Here is a 20,395-nt window from a genome sequence, read left to right as displayed (position 1 = left end):
ATGTTTGATGAAATTCGCCTGTGAAGCCACCTTGTCCTGGGCTTTTGTTTGTTGGAAGATTTTTAATCTCAGTCTCAATTTCAGTGCTTGTGATTGGTCTCTTTATATTTTCTATTCCTTCCTGGTTAAGTCACAGAAGGTTGTGCTTTTCTAAGAATGTGTCCATTTTTTCGAGGTTGTCCATTTTATTGACATATAGTTGCTTGTAGTAATCTCTCATGATCCTTTTTGTTTCTGCAGTGCAGTTGTTACTTCTTTTTTCATTTCTAATTCTATTGATTTGAGTCTTCTCCCTTTTTTTTCTTGATGAGTCTGGCTAATGGTTTATCAATTTTGTTTATCTTCTCAAAGAACCAGCTTTTAATTTTATTGATCTTTGCTATTATTTCCTTCATTTCTTTTTCATTTATTTCTGATCTGATCTTTATGATTTCCTTCCTTCTGCTAACTTAGGTGTTTTTTGTTGTTGTTGTTGTTGTTGTTGTTTCTCTAATTGCTTTAGGTGTAAGGTTAGGTTGTTTATTTGAGATTTTTCTTGTTTCTTGAGGTTAGATTGTATTGCTATAAACTTCCCTCTTAGAACTGCTTTTGCTGCACCCTATAGGTTTTGGGTCATCATGTTTTCATCATTTGTTTCTAGGTACTTTTTGATTTTCTCTTTGATTTCTTCAGTGATCCCTTGGTTATTAAGTAGTGTATTGTTTAGCCTCCATGTGTTTGTATTTTTTACAAAATTTTTCCTGTAATTGATATCTAGTCTCATAGCATTGCTGTCAGAAAAGATATTTGATATGATTTCAATTTTCTTAAATTTACCAAGGCTTTATTTTTGACCCAAGGTATGATCTATCCTGGAGGATGTTCCATGAGCACTTGAGAAGAAAGGGTATTCTGCTGTTTTTGGATGAAATGTCCTATAAATATCAATTAAGTCTATCTTGTTTAATGTATCATTTAAAGCTTGTGTTTCCTTATTTAATTTCTTTTTGGATGATCTGTCCATTTGTGAAAGTGGGGTGTTAAAGTAACCTACTATGATTGCATTACTTTTGATTTTTCCTCTTATGGCTATTAGCATTTACCTTATGCATTGAGGTGCTCCTATGTTGGGTGCATAAATATTTACAATTGTTATGTCTTCTTCTTGGATTGTTCCCTTGATCATTTTGTAGTGTCCTTCTTTGTCTCTTGTAATAGTTTTTGTTTTAAAGTCTATTTTTTCTGATATGAGAATTGTTACTCCAGCTGTCTTTTGATTTCCTTTTGCATCGAATATCTTTTTCTATCCCCTCACTTTCAGTCTGTACATATCCCTATTTCTGAAGTGGGTCTCTTGTAGACAGCAAATATATGGGTCTTATTTCTGTATCCATTCAGCCAGTCTATGTCTTTTGGTTGGAGCATTTTATCCATTTATATTTAAGGTAGTTATTGATATGTATGTTCCTATTACTATTTTCCTAACTGTTTTGGGTTTGTTATTTTAGGTCTTTTCCTTCTCTTGTGTTTCCTGCCTAGACAATTTCCATTGTTTCAAATGGCAAAGAAAGAAAGAACCACAGATTACGAGAGGTAGGAATAGATGAAGGAAAAGTGGAAAGAGGGAGACAAGATACAATTGAAGCAGGAAGAGGTCCATGCTACAGTGCATATCAGTTGTAAGACCCCTTTGATGGTTGTGACATGAATGAGACAATGGACTTTGACTGCACTGGTTTTAAAAGGACTTTAGTGCTGCAGTGAACATTGAGGTGCCTGTGTATTTTTGAATTATGGTTTTCTCTGATTATGTGTCCTGCACTCTTTATAACAGTCAGGACATGGAAGCAACCTAAATATCCATCAACAGATGAATGGATAAAGATGATTGTGGTACATATATACAATGGAATATTACTCAGCCATAAAAAAAGAACTAATCCCATTTGCAGCAACATGGATGGATGACCTAGAGATTTTCATACTGAGTGAAGTAAGTGAGACAGAGAAAGACAAATGTCATATATCGCTTACACATGGATTAAAAAATGGTACAAATGAACTTACTCATGAAACAGAAATAGAGTCACAGATGTAGAAAACAAACTAATGGTTACCAAGGGGGAAAGGGAGAAGAGTGCTAAATTGGGAGATTGAGATTGACATATACATGCTACTATGTAACATGCTACTATGTAGCATGATAACTAATAAGAACCTACTTATAGCACAGGGAACTCTACTCAATACCTTGTAATGACCTATATGGGAAAATAATCTAAAAGAGAGTGGATATATGTGTATGTATAACTGACTCACTTTTCTGTACAGCAGAAACTAACACAACATTGTAAATCAACTATACACCAAAGAAATTAATTTAAATAAATAAATTAAAAGACTTCAGGAAATAATAAGTATGCAGAATTGTAAGGGTCATGTGATTCCAATTTGCATATTTTAGATAACATGAAAATATAACATTTTATTATGTAGTCTACCTTTGCCACAATACAAGTTTAATATTTGACCCTTGTAATGTATGGATTTCAAAAAATAAAAATATAAGCACTATTTAGTATAGACTATACACATTTTTTCCCGTCTTAATATCGAAATTAGCTCATTGTATCAAAAGAAATCAATCACTAAGACTTTGGAAATAATAAAACACAAATCAGTAAATCAATGTCTGCATATAGAAATGACTTCATTTGAAGATATGTAACCTCTTTAAAGTGCATGCTGAGCAATTACACCATTAATGTGATGAACGTAGACAGTAATTTGTGATGATTTAAGTTTGGAAGTTCTATTTTTCTCTTAGATGCAGAGGGTTTGTTTCACTTTAATTATTTAGGTTATTGCCTTAATTCCCCATTTCACATTACTTGCAAAAAGATGTTCCCATTTCTGAAACGTGGCCTTTTGAATAAAGTTCTTTCTACTACTGGCTTTAACCTTTACGCTCCCCATGTTATGGTACTATTTGTAAATAGCCACCTTAATAATGACATTTGGCACAGTCCTGGAAAGAAGAGTAGCAGAAAAGCAGTGAACTTGAGGTTTTTTCCCTTCAATTTTAAATATATTTGACTGAATCATCATTTCTCTTGGAACTGAAAAACAAACAAAAAAAATATTCTTGGATATTTTTCTTTTAATTTCTCTTTTCCTCTCTTTCTCTTTCAACCCCTTTCACTCCCTTACTCTCTCCTGTTATATTTTAGAGTGCAGTTTTTATAAAGACTAAATTATATACAAAACTTGGACTTTTATTTGCACAAGTCTTAATATTAATTCCTGACCAATGTTTCAATAATTGCACATATTAGTTCAAAAATAGATATTGTTTTAAATTTAAGTGTACTTCTTTATTAAATGTGTTTAAAATATGACATTGAATTTTTGTTTGTTATAAACTAAAACACCTCTATAAATGTATTTTCAAGACTGACTGAAAAAAAATTGAGTTTAGAAATTTAATGAAATGTGAGTTTTGAGGTCAAGTTAATATTCCCTCCAAAAGACAATGTTGCTTTATGTTTAGTTTTGTTTCATCATGGCATACTTATGTGCCATTATTCTTTAACCCTATTCTTTAATGCTCTTTTTTTGCCTTTATGATTGCTAGATGTTCATGCCTTGAGGACGAGAATAACAAATTAATTTTTACATTTAATTCTAACATAATTACCAATGATAAATTGACAAAAAAAACTTAGGTAGTCACACCTAAGCTGAATTTTAGTTTTAATTTAGTTAAATTTCGATTTTCCATCTTACTGTGAGATAGAACAGCAGGATAATTTTCTTTAAAGTGATTAAGCAAGATTTTACAATATCTAGGGTGATGTTTATGCTTTAAGGGTCCATGTTGATCACTCCAGTTTATGTTTATAAGGGGCTTGGGAATCTTCTGGGAGGAAATTCACTCTAAGCAAAATAGAAGCAAATAAATCTACATAGGATACAGTTTCAGAGATTATGCATTCTCAAATCCTTGAATTTATCTCCAAATATATTTTCCTCTTGTCTACCCAACCATTATGACATGCTGAAATCCTAGATCTTATCATTACCAGTAATAACACTTTCCAGAGTATCCAAGTGTCCCAAACTTCAGGCTGAACTCATGACTTTCCAGTACTCTAACCCTGTAGTATTTCAATTCCAGAGGTTTTTGGATAAAAATGTAGTCACACTCAAACACATGAAAGTACAATAATTCTTAGCTGTCTTCCTCCCCACTTGATTGACTGATGAACCATCTGTTGTCCTGTGTAAGGAGAGGTGCTCTTGTATACAGGATACAGTGTACGTTTGATTATTTGATCATATTACATATGCAATTGTTCCTTTGTACTTTTTCATGATTGACTATTTCAGCTTTATTGAATTAGTCCTGTCAATGTACAAGCCAGTATATGAAAAGAAGAAAAAGCAAATCCTTCTAATGATCCTATATCGTGTTCAACTATGACTCATTTCTCTGTTCATTTTCACAGCTATAATATTCTATTCTTTCTTGAATCCAAGAAAGGATTTTGTCACCACCACTCCTCTCAAGCAGCTATTAACCTCTAAATGTTGAATCCATTCATCATATCTCAGAAGTCATCTTAGCCTGCGAGCAACATTTGAAACAACTGATTCTCCCAGTTAAGGGAATACAACCATTTATAACAAGATGCCTGTGTTCAAACCTGCCTTGTGGTTCAAGATATTCCTGTTCAATTACTACTGCATTGTGGCACAAGATTTATTTTCCAAATTACCTTTCCAAGTTCTCTTATGGTATGAGATATGTCTAATTTTGTTATATGGCACAATGTAACTCTGCCCACAAGCTCACCTATATTAAAAACGTACCTCTCCCCAGACAGTAAATAAGACCCATCAAACTACAATGAAGTGTTATCTTGTAAAGAGACCCTTCGTTAATTCCTCATAACCACTGTGTCAGAGACTGTCAAGTATTTCTTGGTTACTTGATATTCACGAGCAGATAGGATAAAAATCTTTCTCAGATTTTCTGTGCAATTAGTTCAGTGCCAGATGACTGCATTCTGGTCAGGATTGTGTGGGAAGAAGTAGAGTTGACACTTGAACAACTTGGGCTTGAACTGTGTGGGTCCACTTTTAAGCTGATTTTTTTCAATAAATGTATATATTACTGCACTATGCAAGGTTGGTTGAATCTGTGAATGTGGGATGACAGGTACAGAGAGCTAACAATGGGACTTATATATCTGAGGATTTTAGATGTGGGGAGGTCCTAGATGTACCACTGCAGGTACTGAGGAATGGCTGTATTTGGAACCCTTCAGTCCTGGGCATAAAGACCCTTACATGCTATTCTGTTATGTCTCTCCTTCTGTGAAGGCTACGTAGGTCATGTGTCTAAATGACAGCAAAACAGAATGACAGGAGATAATAACACAGTGCCATTTCTTGGAGAGTCATGCAACATGTACTGAACTGTGATCTAAGAAAAAATATTGTAAGACACAGAGATATGGGATTTAATTCAGTAGCCAAATATAAATATATATAAAATTTCATACTTTTCTCCCATGTTGACACACATGTCTATCATCTGAAATTCTGCTCTTAGAATCCTGATTAGCAGCTGCAAATTGAAATAACCAAAATTTAGTTCTTGATTTTCACTTTTTCCAAATAATAGGTTGTTCCCACAGTTTTGCCTCATTTTATGTGCAGTTTAGGCCAAAAATCTTGAGTCAGTCTTGACTCTTTTCTTGTGCTTGTATGCTATATCTAGTATAACCGATTTCTTTTGGCTAAAACTTACAATATTTATAACCTCTATCCAAACACTTTTCCTTCCCATTGTTAGCACACTATCCATATTACCTCTTATCTAGAACATTGCAGTGACCTTCTAACTGATGTTTGTTTTGAATACATCATACTTCTGACTGGATCTCTACAGTGAATTTTCATCTTTTCAGACAAGCCAAACCATGTACCACAATGTTCACTGCAGCTCTATTTACAATAGCCAGAACATGGAAGCAACTTAAGTGACCATCGACAGATGAACAGATAAAGAAGATGTGGCACATATATACAATGAAATATCACTCAGCCATAAAAAGAAACAAAATTGAGTTATTTGTAGTGAGGTGGATGGACCTAGAGACTGTCATACAGAGTGAAGTAAGTCAGAAAGAGAAAAAGAAATACCGTATGTTAACACATATATATATATATGGGATCTAAAAAAGAAAAAAAAAACCAATGGTTCTGAAGAACCTAGGGACAAGACAGGAATAAAAACGCAGACATAGAAAATGAACTTGAGGACACGGGGAAGGGGACAGGTGAGCTGGGATGAAGTGAGGGAGTGGCAGGGGCATATATACACTACCAAATGTAAAATGGGTAGCTAGTGGGAAGCAGCCATATAGCAAAGGGAGATCAGCCTGGTACTTTTTGTCCACTTAGAGGGGTGGGATAGAGAGGGTGGGAGGGAGATGCAAGAGGGAGAAGATATGGAGATATATGTTTATGTATAGCTGATTCACTTTACTATACAGCAGAAACTAACATACCATTGTAAAGCAATTATACTCTAATAAAGATGTTAAAAAAAAAGTCTATGCTCTATTTGGCTCTAATCTCATAAGGGAATTTTGGTAGGAGTCATAGGAAAAGATTTTTGACCTAAGAATCAGCACCTACTTGTATTAGGTGGTAAAAGTTGACTTAAGAAAGATGGCTAGAAGCAGGCAGCATGGATTATTTCACTGTTAGAGATTCTGTATGAATGTGAATTTCCACTTGCTTCTGAATAGAAAGCTCTTACAAACATATAATAAGGAATATTGAAGATTCTAGTGCAAGTTCTTAAATAACCCTTTTTGTAACAAGTTAGTGACATTCCAGGTATTGTCCATGATATCAAATGACCATGGTTAATTATGGCAGAGGCCACAAAAATATCAATTATCATGAAGCAAGGATATTTTAGAGATGCATAGCTAAGAAGGGAAATCGTGTATATCTTTGCATGTGAGGCTATGGCTATAAGAATATCTTAAAATCAAAAAAGCAATTAATTTTATGAAGATAATTTTGTCAGTTGGTCAGTGAGATAAATTGAAATATCTAAGACTAATGATGAGAAAAGAGTTAGCAGTATACTGGAGGAATCCAGATAAGAAATAATGAGGATTCAAATCTCTGTACAGCAATGGTGTTGTAGAGGGAGTGACTGACAATAATGAAGGAAAATTATACGAATTTTGTGATTTGGGGAAAGATCGGACATTGGACATAAAGAAAGAAAAGGGCTACAATATATAACAATACCAGCTTTTGGAAATCGGTGACTTGTGCAATCATCATCTGATACAGAGTTCATAAGAGATGAAGTTTAGTTTCCCACTTACATATTATCAAGGATCATTTTAACTTAGATTGCAAAAATCAACTTGAAAATTTAATTGCTGCTCCTAATCTAAATTTCAGCAGTGGCAAATGGAAGTTGATAATACGTATGGTCTGAAAAACATTGAACCATTAAAATGATTTTTTTTCCTACTATTCTAACCACACGAATGAACACCTTAATGTAACATCAGGTCCATGATTCTAATAAGAACTGGATAGTTGTTTTGTCTATAGATTTTAAATTAAAAACCTAAATCTTTTCATCTACAATTAAGTGCAACTTCTTGGTATAATTGACCATAATAATATAATTACTGATTTGGGGAATTCACACAGACACACACACACAATCACTCTTACATTTCAGAAAGTATTTAGACTTACACCTGGAAATCACATATAAAAGATGTAATTCAGGCCTCTGTCATATAGCTGGAAACAACTGTGAAATAAAAATGCTCTAAATACAACATACTATCAGGGAAAACAGACTGAAACTAAAATTTTCATTTTGTAAGATCAGTACTACACATGATTACCACAACTTTGTTAATACATATAAATAAATAGTACCTTAATTCATTAGTTAGCTCCTCCTTAATTCTCTCAACTGACCAAAGGGCCTCATTACTCTCTCAGGTTGTATTACCATTTTATTAAAAATGTGGGAATTCCCTGGCGGTTCAGTGGTTAGAACTCCACAGTTTCAATGCTGATGGCCCAGGTTCAGTATCTGATAGGGGAACTAAGATCCTGAAAGCCATGCAACACAGCAATAAATAAATGTTAATTATAAAAAAAAAAATCAAGGCAAAATCAATTGAATTGCTCTTGGGAAATATATCTGCTGGAAGAATCAGAATTAAAAATAAAATAAGGGCTTCCCTGGTAGCACAGTGGCTGAGAGTCCTCCTGCCAATGTAGGGCACACGGGTTCATGTCCCAGTCCAGGAAGATCCCACATGCTGTGGAGCAGCTAGGCCTATGAGCCATGGCCTCTGAGCCTGTGCATCTGGAGCCTGTGCTCCGCAATGGGAGAGGCCTGCATACCGCAAAAAATAAATAAATAAAATAAACATTATAACAGTGGATCCATTACATCATACTCTTTCTTGATATCGGAAGAAAGATAATAATACAAGTAATAGAAATATTCTACTAATACAATAATAGGTTTGTAAGATTTACTAAGCAGAATCCTCAATTAAATACATGTGGGAAACCAGAGGGAGGAGCTGTCACACCTTGCAATGATAGCAGAAGCCAACAGGCAGAAGAGAGACTCCTCATCTTTCCTGGCAAGGACTCAGCCAATCAAAAGCTATGTTTATTTACTATAGCCCTCCCACTTTCCTTTCTCCCTCTATAAAAGACCTCTCCATCCCTGATGAGCCAGGACTTACATGTGGCTCTCCATGTTGGCAGACCCCAAATTGAAAATCTCTGCTGATCCTGAATAAACCCATCCCTGCTGGAGAAATATCTGGCAGTCTAATTTTGCAGCCAACAAGTATTAATATTAGTATTAAAATTGTCGAAATGCCAAGTATTCTTTTAATTAATTTATGTTTATTATATGACAATTATCAGAACATCCTTCAGAAGTAATGTTTTACATGAGGAATGGAATTTGTAATTAACTTTAAGGACAAACAGTCAGTGGTGGTGCTAGAATTCAAACCTGATTATAATATACTGGCTTCCTTTATTTGAAATATTCCTAATATTTTAGTGATAGAAATAATTTGATTTTGGCACTGTGGCATTCTGTATTAATGATTTTAAGATTTTCTTGTGGGTGTGCTTCAAGATGGCAGAGGAGTAAGACATAGAGATAACCTTCCTCCACACAAATATATCAGAAATACATCTACATGTGGAAAAACTCCTACAGAACACCTACTGAACACTGGCAGAAGACCTCAGATTTCCCAAAAGGGAAGAAACTCCCCGTGTAAATGGGTAGGAAAAAGAAAAAAAAACAGAGACAAAAGAATAGGGACAGACCTGTACCTCTGGGAGGGAGCTGTGAAGGAGGAAAAGTTTGCACACACTAGGAAGCCCCTTCACTGGCAGAGATGGGGAGGAATCATGGGGAAGCTTCGGAGTCATGGAGGAGAGCACAGAAACAGGGGTGGAGAGGGCAAATCAGAGAGAGTCCTGCACAGAGGATCGTGCTGATCAGCACTCACCAGCCTGAGAGGCTTGTCTGCTCACCCAATGGGGTGAGTGGGTGCTGGGAGCTGAGGCTCAGGCTTCAGAGGTCAGATGCCAGGGAGAGGACTGGGGTTGTCTACATGAACACAGCCTAAAGGGGACTAGTGCACCACAGCTAGCTGGGAGGGAGTCCGGAAAAAATTCTGGAACTGCCTAAGAGGCAAGACACCATTGTTTTGGGGTGTGTGAGGAGAGGGGATTCAGAGCACCGTCTTAATGAGCTCCAGAGATAGACACAAGCCTCGGCTCTCAGTGCAGGCACCAGAGACGGACATGAAATGCTAAGGCTGCTGTTGCAGCCACCAAGAAGTCTGTGTGCAAGCACAGGTCACTATCCACACCTTCCCTCATGGGAACCTGTGCAGCCCCTCACTGCCAGGGTCCTGTGATCCAGGGAATCTTCCGCGGGAGAACACAGGGCACGCCTCAGGCTGTTGCAACCTCATGAGGCCTCTGCTGGAGCAGGTTCACTCCGCACTCCATACCCTTCCCTCCCTCTGGCCTGAGGGATCCAGAAACCCCTAATCAGCTGCTACTTTAACCCTATACTGTCTGAGGGAAGAGCAGATGCCCTCAGGTGACCTACATGCAGAGGTGGGGCCAAATCCAAAGCTGAACCCAAGGAGCTGTGAGAACAAAGAAGAGAAAGGGAAATCTCTCCCAACAGCCTCAGGAGCAGTGGATTAAATCTCCACAATCAACTTGATGTACCCTGCAACTCTGGAATACATGAATAGACAACAAATCATCCCAAAATTGAGGTGGTGGACTTTGGGAGCAGCTGTAGACTTTGGGTTTGCTTTCTGCATCTAATTTGTTTCTGGTTTTATGTTTATCTTAATTTGGAATTTAGAGCTTATCATTGGTAGATTTCTTTATTGATTTGATTGCTCTCTTCCTACTTTTTATGATTTATATAGCTTATATATATATATATATATATATTGCACTTTTTGTGAGTGTGTATATGTGTGCTTCTTTGTGTGATTTTGCCTGTATAGCATTGCTTTTATCATTTGTTCTAGGGTTCTGTCCATTTTTTTTCTTTGTGTAGTATTTAGCACTTGCTGTCATTGGTGGATTTGTTTTTTGGTTTGGTAGCTCTCTTCTTTCTTTCTTTTTTTATTACTTTTTAGCTTTTTTAATTTTTACTAATTTAAACACATATTCTAATAACTTTATTGTATTTATTTAATTTTCTTTCTTTTTTCTCCCTTTACTTCAGAGCCGTGTAGCTAACAGGGTCTTCATGCTGTGGCTGGGTGTCAGGCCTGTGCCTCTGAGGAGGAAGAGCTGAGTTCAGAACATTGATCCATCAGAGACCTCCCGGCTCCACGTAATATCAAACAGTGAAAGCCCTCCTAGAGATCTCCATCTGAATGCTAAGACCCACCTCCACTCAACAACCAACAAGCTACAGTGCTGGACACCATACGCCAAAAAAATAGCAAGACAGGAACACAACCCCACCCATTAGCAGAGAGGCAGACTAAAATCATAATAAGATCACAGATACCCCAAAACACACCACTGGACACAGACCTGCCCAACAGAAAGACAAGATCCAGCCTCATCCACCAGAACACAGGCACAGTCTCCTCTACAAGGAAGCCTACACAACCCACTGAACCAACCTCACCCACTGAGGGCAGACACCAAAAACAACGTGAACTGAAAACCTGGAGCCTGAGAAAAGGAGACCCCAAAAACAGTAAGTTAAGCAAAATGAGAAGACACAGAAATATGCAGCAGATGAAGGAGCAAGGTAAAAACCCACCAGACCAAACAAGTGAATAGGAAATAGGAAGTCTACCTGAAAAGAATTCAGACTAATGACAGGAAACATGATCCAAAATCTTGGAAATAGAATGGAAAAAAAATACAAGAAATCTTTAATAAGGACATAGAAGAACTAAAGAGCAAACAATGAAGAACAACACAGTAAATGAAATTAAAATTTCTCTAGAAGGAATCAATAGCAGAATAACTGATGCAGAAGACCATATAAGTGACCTGGACAATAAAGTAGTGGAAATAACTACCACAGAACACAATAAAGAAAAAGGAATGAAAAGAATTGAGGACAGTCTCAGAGACATCTGGGACAACATTAAATGCACCAACATTCGAATTACAGGGGTCCCAAAATAAGAAGAGAAAAAGAAAGAGACTGAAAAAATATTTGAAGAGATTAGAGTTGAAAACTTCCCTAACATAGGAAAGGAAATAGTCAATCAAGTCCAGGAAGTTCAAAGAGTCCCATATAGGATAAATCCAAGGAGAAACATGCCAAGACACATATTAATCAAACTCAAAAATTAATGAAAAGAAAAAAAATAAAAGCAAGGGAAAACAACAAATAACATAAAAGGGAACCCCCATAAGGTTAACTGCAGATCTTTCAGCAAAAACTCTGTAAGCCAGAAGGGAGTGACAGGACATATTTAAAGTGATGAAAGGGAAAATCCTACAACCAAGATTACTCTACCAGGAAGGATCTCATTCAGGTTCCATGGAGAAATTAAAACATTTACACACAAGCAAGAGCTAATAGAAGTCAGCACCACACAACCAGCTTTACAACAAATGCTAAAGGAACTTCTATAGGCAGAAACCACAAGAGAAGGAAAAGACCTACAATAACAAACACCAAACAATTAAGAAAATAGTAATAGGGACATACATGTTGATAACTACCTTAAATGTAAATGGATTAAATGTTCCCACCAAAAGACACAGACTGGCTGAATGGACACAAAAACAAGACCCATATATATGTTGTCTACAAGAGACCCACTTCAATCCTAGGGACACATACAGACTGAAAGTGAGGGAATGGAAAAAGATAAGAGAATCCTAAAGATCCTATCAGAAATCTACCAGAGGTAATCAATGAATTTGGTAAAGTATCAGGATACAAAATTGATGCACAGAAATCTCTTGCATTCCTATACACTGATGATGAAAAATCTGAAAGAGAAATTAAGGAAACACTCTCATTTACCATTGCAACAAAAAGAATAAAATACCTAGGAATAAACCTACCTAAGGAGACAAAAGACCTGTATGCAGAAAACATAAGACATTGGTGAAAGAAATTAAAGATGATACAAATAGATGGAGAGATATACCATGTTCTTGGATTGGAAGAATCAACCTTGTGAAGATGACTACACTACACAAAACAACCTACAGATTCAATGCAATCCTTATCAAACTACCAATGACATTTTTCACAGAACTAGAAAAAAAAATTCACAATATTTATGGAAACAAAAACGACCCCGAATAGCTAAAGCAATCTTGTGAAAGACAAACAGAGCTGGAGGAATCAGATCCCATACCTCAGACTATACTGCAAAGGTACAGTAATCAAGACTGTATGGTACTGGCACCAAAACAGGAATATAGATCAACACAACAGGTTAGAAAGCCCAGAGATAAACCCACACACATATGGCCACCTTACCTTTGATAAAGGAGGCAAGAATATACAATGGAGAAAAGACAGCCTCTTCAATAAGTGCTGCTCGGAAAAATGGACAGCTACATGTAAAAGAATGAAATTAGAACACTCCCTAACACCATATACAAAAATAAACTTGAAATGGATTAAAGACCTAAATGTAAGGCCAGACACTATAAGACTCTTTGAGGAAACCCTAGGCAGAACACTCTATGACAAAAATCACAGCAAGATCCTTTTTGACTCACCTCTAGAGAAATGGAAATAAAAACAAAAATAAACAAATGGAACCTTATGAAACTTATAAGCTTTTGCACAGCAAAGGAAACCATAAACAAGATGAAAAGACAACCATTATTATGGGAGAAAATATTTGCAAATGAAGCAAATCACAAAGGATTAATCTCCAAAATTTATAAGCAGCCTATGCAGCTCAATAAGAAAAAAAACAAAAAAACAAAACAAAACAAAAAACAACCCAATCCAAAAATGGGCAGAAGACCTAAATAGACATTTCTCCAAAGAAGATATACAGATTGCCAACAAACACATGAAAGAATTCTCAACATCACTAATCATTAGAGAAATGCAAATCAAAAGTACAATGAGATATCATCTCACACTGGTCACAATGGCCATCATCAAAAAATCTAGAAACAATAAATGCTGGAGAGGGTATGGAGAAAAGGGAACACTCTTGCACTGTTGGTGGGAATATAAATTGATACAGCCACTATGGAGAACAGTATGGAGGTTCCTCAAAAAACTAAAAATAGAGCTACCATACGACCCAGCAATCCCAATACTGGTCACATACCCTGAGAAAACCATAATTCAAAAAGAGTCATGTACCACAATGTTCATTGCAGCTCTATTTAAAATAGCCAGGACATGAAAGCAACCCAAATGTCCACTGAAAGATGAATGGATAAAGAAGATGTGACACATATGTACAATGGAATATTTCTCAACCATAAAAAGAAACGAAATTGAGTTATTTGTAGTGAGGTGGATGGAGCTAGAGACTGTCATACAGAGTGAAGTAAGTCAGAAAGAGAAAAACAAATACCGTATGCTAACACATATATATGGAATCTAAAAAAAAAATGGGTCTAAAGAACCTAGGGGCAGGACAGGAATAAAGATGTAGATGTAGAGAATGGACATGAGGACATGGGGAGGGGGAAGGGTAAGCTGGGACAAAGTGAGAGATTGTCATGGACTTATATATACTACCAAATGTAAAATAGATAGCTAGTGGGAAACAGCCACATGGCACAGAGAGATCAGTTCTGTGCTTCGTGACCACCTAGAGGGTTGGGATAGGGAGGGTGGGAGAGAGATGCAAGAGGGAAAAGGTATGGGGATATATGTATATGTAGAGCTGATTCACTTTGTTATAAAGCAGAAACTAACACACCATTGTAAAGCAATTATACTCCAATAAAGATGTAAAAAAATAATAATAAAATAAAGTGAAAAGAAAAACAATGGAAAATGGGAAATATTAAAAAGACATAAGAAACGTTTAATAAAAATGGCATATCATCTTGGAATTTTAAGTATGTAAGCCCAAACTAAGCTATACAAATATACAAATTTTAAAAATTCAAATTTTATATATGATGGGGTTTTAAAGCAAAAATTGAAAACAATATATAAGAGGAATTCTGCAAGAAAAAAACCATTGTAGAAGGAAACAAATGAAAAATGGATTTAATTATTTGAGTATGACTGTTATCTGGGTGTGAGGCAGAGATGCAGATAGGAACAGGAATGGCACACCTATAATGTGTCTTGAAAATGTTCTACGGCGAGACTCTTATACTTGTGAGACTAACTGAACATGTCTGGGAGATAAAAGTCTTTCTATCTCCCAAGCTCTCCAAGGAAACTTTGGCAATGATAGTCAAATTTCTCTTAAGGCATACAAAGAGACAGTGAGGAAAAAGGCATAAATAAAGTTTCGGACTGAGATATCCAAAAACATCCCCTGTCCCAGACATGTTGAATTAAAGAATATTAGCGTCATAGAAAAGAAAGATACCCTAACTGTAGGTTTGGCAACATGATTAATACTACCGTTACGTAAGGTGGTTTAGTGACCTGTAGTGAAGTGAAATGATTAAGTTAGGAAATCTAGGAGACAGAATAGGTCAAATGCAAGTATCATTTATAATTCCCCCATCTTCAAACACTTACCGAATGACACTCTGAGAAGGCTTATAGGTCTTTTAAGTTAAATCTCACTGCAGATTACAGGAACACATAATACACCTGCTATTCTACATAAAAAATATCAACTGGATATTGCAGGTCAGGAAACCCAGAGAGAGAAACACAAGACAGATGAAGATTTAAAGTTTTAGGGTCAGTATCCTTTATGTCTACAATTATATTAATTTTGAATATAAGTTTGAGAGGGTACCTACTATTACTATCAAAAGATGGAGGAAAACTTTCAAACGAGAAGTAAAATAGCACTTGTGTTAGAGGATCTCAGAGACACATCTACATGGAATAGTGTATAAACAAAAGTTTCTGAGTTGGAAATAAATGACTGTAAATCACATGAGATTTGCCTCATTTTCTCTATGCTTTTGCATCCAATCACTGATTTGTTACTGGAGAAAATTAAATGCTCATGATTTGGCAAGAAATGGTAGCATCTGTACAGATCAGAGGGAAGATCACTGATTTTTTTTCACTTATGTGGAATTTGGTCTCATCCACCTATAGACTTCTATATTCCTATTATATATTCTTTCTGTAGCTCATTATTGGGAGAAGTAAAAATGGAACTGTCACACTGGTGGGTGTTTCAGGGTTCACACTGCTGGGCAACACTCTCTATTTCAGGGAAGATTTAAGAGATGTATAAAAGAGCCCTGGACTTGTCCCCAGTCATTGTCATACATCTGTGGATTTTGTCTGGAGTTCCTGCTTTATGTGGGACTGTTGGATTTAGGGAAGTTTTGAGAATTCCTTCTTGCTTTCATTCTCCACCTTTTATAGCCCCAAACTTGAATATCTCCAGCCTTATATTTTATGCAAATTATACATTTCCTGAAAATAAAGTTTATATCACTAAATGTTCAAAGATCATGAAAACATATTAATATTGCAATAGACAAATTACCCAAAATGATGAAAAATATTAATTTTGATATTGGATGGCAGTTTACCAAATGAGTCAATAATATGCCAGTTATATAACCAGAATTAAGGTATCTGCTGGGATTTATGTTTCATGTGTGTCCCCAAATTCAGAGACTTAATAAATGGATAAAATTGAACTCTTGAGAAAATTTCTTTTTTAAACATCTTCAGGCTTATTCATATTCATACTATATAGAGTAAAATGGGGTGGGAGTTAACAGACAGAGTTTTTTGCCCAAAATACTGAGTCATGAAAACATTCATCATTTGATAACAGCTGTTAAATCTTACTGCTGAACACCTGGAATATGTCAAGGAACAAATCAGACAAATCTCCTTCTCTCATGGGGCTCAGGATTTAATGGCTTGTTTGTGTGTGATGAAAGGAGGAATAAACCAGTTTATCTAGCTACACTTAATTCAAATAATGATCGTAGCCTGACTAATCCAAGGGGATTATAAAATCTGCAATGTTTTTTTGTTTGTTTGTTTTTCAATTGCTATGTGGCATAACTGCAGAAAGTAATAAAAATCTTAAGTGTATTGTTTGATGTTTGATATATACCCATGTAATTCCCCCCGCATCAAAATAAATAACATTTTAAGCACTTCAGAATCCTATCTTTTGGTCCCTATACAGGACTATCAATTTCCCTGATTAAAGATGACTTTTTTTTAAGGATTTGCCTTTTGATTAATTAATTAATTAATTAATTAATGGCCATGTTGGGTCTTCGTTTCTGTGTGAGGGCTTTCTCTAGTTGTGGCAAGCGGGGGTCACTCTTCATTGTGGTGCATGGGCCTCTCACTATCGCGGCCTCTCTTGTTGTGGAGCACAGGCTCCAGACATGCAGGCTCAGTAATTTTGGTTCACAGGTCCAGTTGTTCCACGGCATGTGGGATCCTCCCAGACCAGAGCTTGAACCCGTGTCCCCTGCATTGGCAGGCAGATTCTCAACCACTGTGCCACCAGGGAAGCCCAAAGATGACTCTTTTTATTTCTATCACTGGTGATTAGTTATGCCTGATGTGGGATTTCTTACTTGTTTTTCATTCCAGATTCTATCTGTGAGATCCATCAGTGTTTTACAGGTAGGTTTTTTTTTTTTTTTTTTTTTTTTTTTTTTTTTTTTTTTTGCAGTACGCGGGCCTCTCACTGTTGTGGCCTCTCCTGTGGTGGAGCACAGGCTCCGGACACACAGGCTCAGCAGCCATGGCTCATGGGCCCAGCTGCTCCGTGGCATGTGGGATCTTCCCAGACTGGGGCATGAACCCATGCCCCCTGCATCAGCAAGTGGACTCTCAATCACTGTGCCACCAGGGAAGCCCTACATGTAGCTATTTTTGCTAAGCCTTTAGCCTACCTTCTGCTTCTTTCTGCTGTAATTCTTGGTAATTCTTCATCTAGCATACAAATAGTTTACAGGTAAGAAAATATTTGAAGGAAGGAGAGCAGGCACACTTTGAGATTAATTTCATCAATGTTTCCTCCTCTCCATGATTCTATCCTCTAGATTTAGCTGCTTTGCCTACCATGAACTCAACTCTCAGATTACTCATCCCATTTCTCTCTTCTGCATCTCAAGTTTCTCCCTTTTCTGGATTTTCTTCCACCATTATATAGACATACATGGATGTCTTTTACAATGAAGTCTATCACAACCACATGTGCATGCATGTATGCTCTCATGCCAAACATCTCTCTTCCTTCACATTTCTCTCCAGCTAGTTATCCATTTCCTTATTCCTTTCACCCACATTTCTGGTTTATCACCTCCTTTCTCTTCTTATCCCACTTCCTTCCACAACATTTCACTCAAACTGCTTTTATCCATATCACTAATGATGCTTATATTGTTGAATTTTGTGTTTGCTAGTCTGTAAACATCTTTATCAGCTAGTCAGCATCATTTGATGCAGTTTTTAATTTCCTCTATACCAAAAGATTCTTCTTTTGGCTTTGATGTCACATTGATCTCATATGTATTTTTAAGATTTCTTTATCCACTGGGTGGACCACTGACTATAAAGAATAAAGAGTAAAAGGAGAGACACCTGTTAGGTGACTATTACAGCAATCCATAATTGACTTAGTCTTGGACTTAGGTGCAAAGAAGGATAGAGAGATAAACACACATAATCAGGAAATGTTTTCTAATTAGAATAGAAATTAAAGACAGTATAGGTTGCTGAGGGAAAGGAAATAATGTCTCAAAATGGCTTTATTTTTAGATATGATAATTGGCTGAGTGTGGGTACAGTTATCCAAAATGAACATTTGCCAAAAGAGATCTGTGAAAATAAAATTTCTTATTAAATATGTCAAGTAGTGGATAGGATATATAAGTTTTACAGAGTTTGATATATAAATGTGAAGTCCTTGGAATATAACGTGAGACATATAGAAGGACCTTTGGAAAGAAAATAGATAGAAAAAAAAGGGAGTAAAGGATTGAGACCTCCCTTTTCCCAATATTTACAAATAGATCTCAGAAGATTAAACAGTTACTGAATTGCTCCAGACTCCACAGACATCCTTCTGCAAATCTGATATTCCATCTTCAAGTACTGAGTTACCTGTGGGCTGAAGTATTAAAACTTGACTCCTTTTCACTCCTTCTCAACTCTTTTCCTAAGCAGATCATTTGAAAGCATAGGAAGTAGCTCAAGTTCTTGTCCAGCTTTGTAGGGCAACAGAGTTATTGGGTTGGCCAAAAAGTTCATTTGGATTGTTCCATACCATCTTAATGGAAAAACCCGAATGAACTTTTTGGCTAACCCAATACTTTGTCTCAACGTAAACAGAATCCCAAACTCCCACAGAGCTCCACTGCACCTTAAGCAGAGCCTTACCTATCAGGTATACCCTCCAATGCCACCTTGCCTTGGCTACCACTATTCCCTTGTGTTGAAGTTGATAGAAAAATGGCTGGAGAGACAAGACCTTAGTCAAATGATGAAAACCTGCAACACATTTAAATTGGTGACTGGTCTGTATGCTTTACGTCTCTATATAATCTGCTGGAGATGAACTTTGCCCATGTCTATGCTTGTAACTATCAGTCTACTATCACATTTCGCACAGAAGGATTAGTAGGAAATGACATAATCATGACTCTCATATCTCCTACACCTAGAGGTGTAAGAAGAGCAATGAGAAAATGAAGGTATTGAATTATCTCTGCCTTAATAAAATAAAATGGCTATAAGAAAAAGAAAGCATCTGGAAAAAGCTTGGGGCACAGGAGGAGGGAGGTGCAAGCATTCAGTGATGAAGGTTAAGTAGATTTTTCTGGCTGGAAGAGATGGGAGTGAAAGATAAAATTTAAGAACAAGACGTATTTTCTATCAACCTAAGAGAAACATGGATTGCAGACTTGAGTCTACTGTGTTGGTGAAAGGGGTCAACACCATTACACTGTTAAAGTTTTTGATCAACTGTAAGAACTTAATTACTAACTCAGGTCCATAGGCATGACTTCCACCAACGCTCTTATCCCCACAACTTTCCATTTGTGCCACAATACAAATGTTCAAGGCATGAAGTGTAAATATGAAAACACAGGCTCTTTCTGGATATAAAGATTAATTTAGTTTGGAGATTGTAAGTCTTATCATGCTTTATTCTCTACATTTTGTGACCATGCTACTCAAATCTTCAGAGAGTGGGTCTTTTTCTGTAGGACTATATACACATGAGCCAACTACAATATTTCATATCTGTCTGCCAACAGATAAGGTACTGGATAATGAGACTGTTCATAAGAACCTTGCCAACTATGATCTACAACTAAGATGCTGGACCAATTTAGCCAAATAGCATTACTGGGGAAATCATCCTTACAGCATTTGGAAATAAGTGACTAAGTTTATCACTGGAGATACAAAACAACAAAGTAACCCTCAAAGGAAACTCTGAGGGAATAAAAGCCTTCTAGTAAGGATATTCATGGTTCTTAAACCACTGACTTTAAAGTTCATTTTGGAAAGCAATATAACAAAAATATTTAAATGTTGTTTATAAACAGTATCTTTTTACATTACTTTTTATTACATGCACTAAGCAACATGATTAAGGTTTTAAATCAACATTTTCTGTTTTTACTACTTTTAGATATTCAGACATGAAAATAACTCAAACTAAAAAAAAAAAAA

At 36.3% G+C, this 20,395-nt stretch overlaps 1 pseudogene; it reads left to right on the top strand.

Annotated features, from left to right (window-relative positions):
- The window catches only part of LOC132490415 (protein downstream neighbor of Son-like), a 162,979-nt pseudogene extending 142,839 nt beyond the window's left edge, over positions 1 to 20,140 (top strand).
- Positions 20,141 to 20,395: the final 255 nt, after the last annotated feature.

This window comes from Mesoplodon densirostris, chromosome 5, assembly GCF_025265405.1.
Source record: "Mesoplodon densirostris isolate mMesDen1 chromosome 5, mMesDen1 primary haplotype, whole genome shotgun sequence".
NCBI classification, from domain to species: Eukaryota; Metazoa; Chordata; class Mammalia; order Artiodactyla; family Ziphiidae; genus Mesoplodon; species Mesoplodon densirostris.
This window is presented reverse-complemented; position numbering and strand designations above follow the sequence as displayed.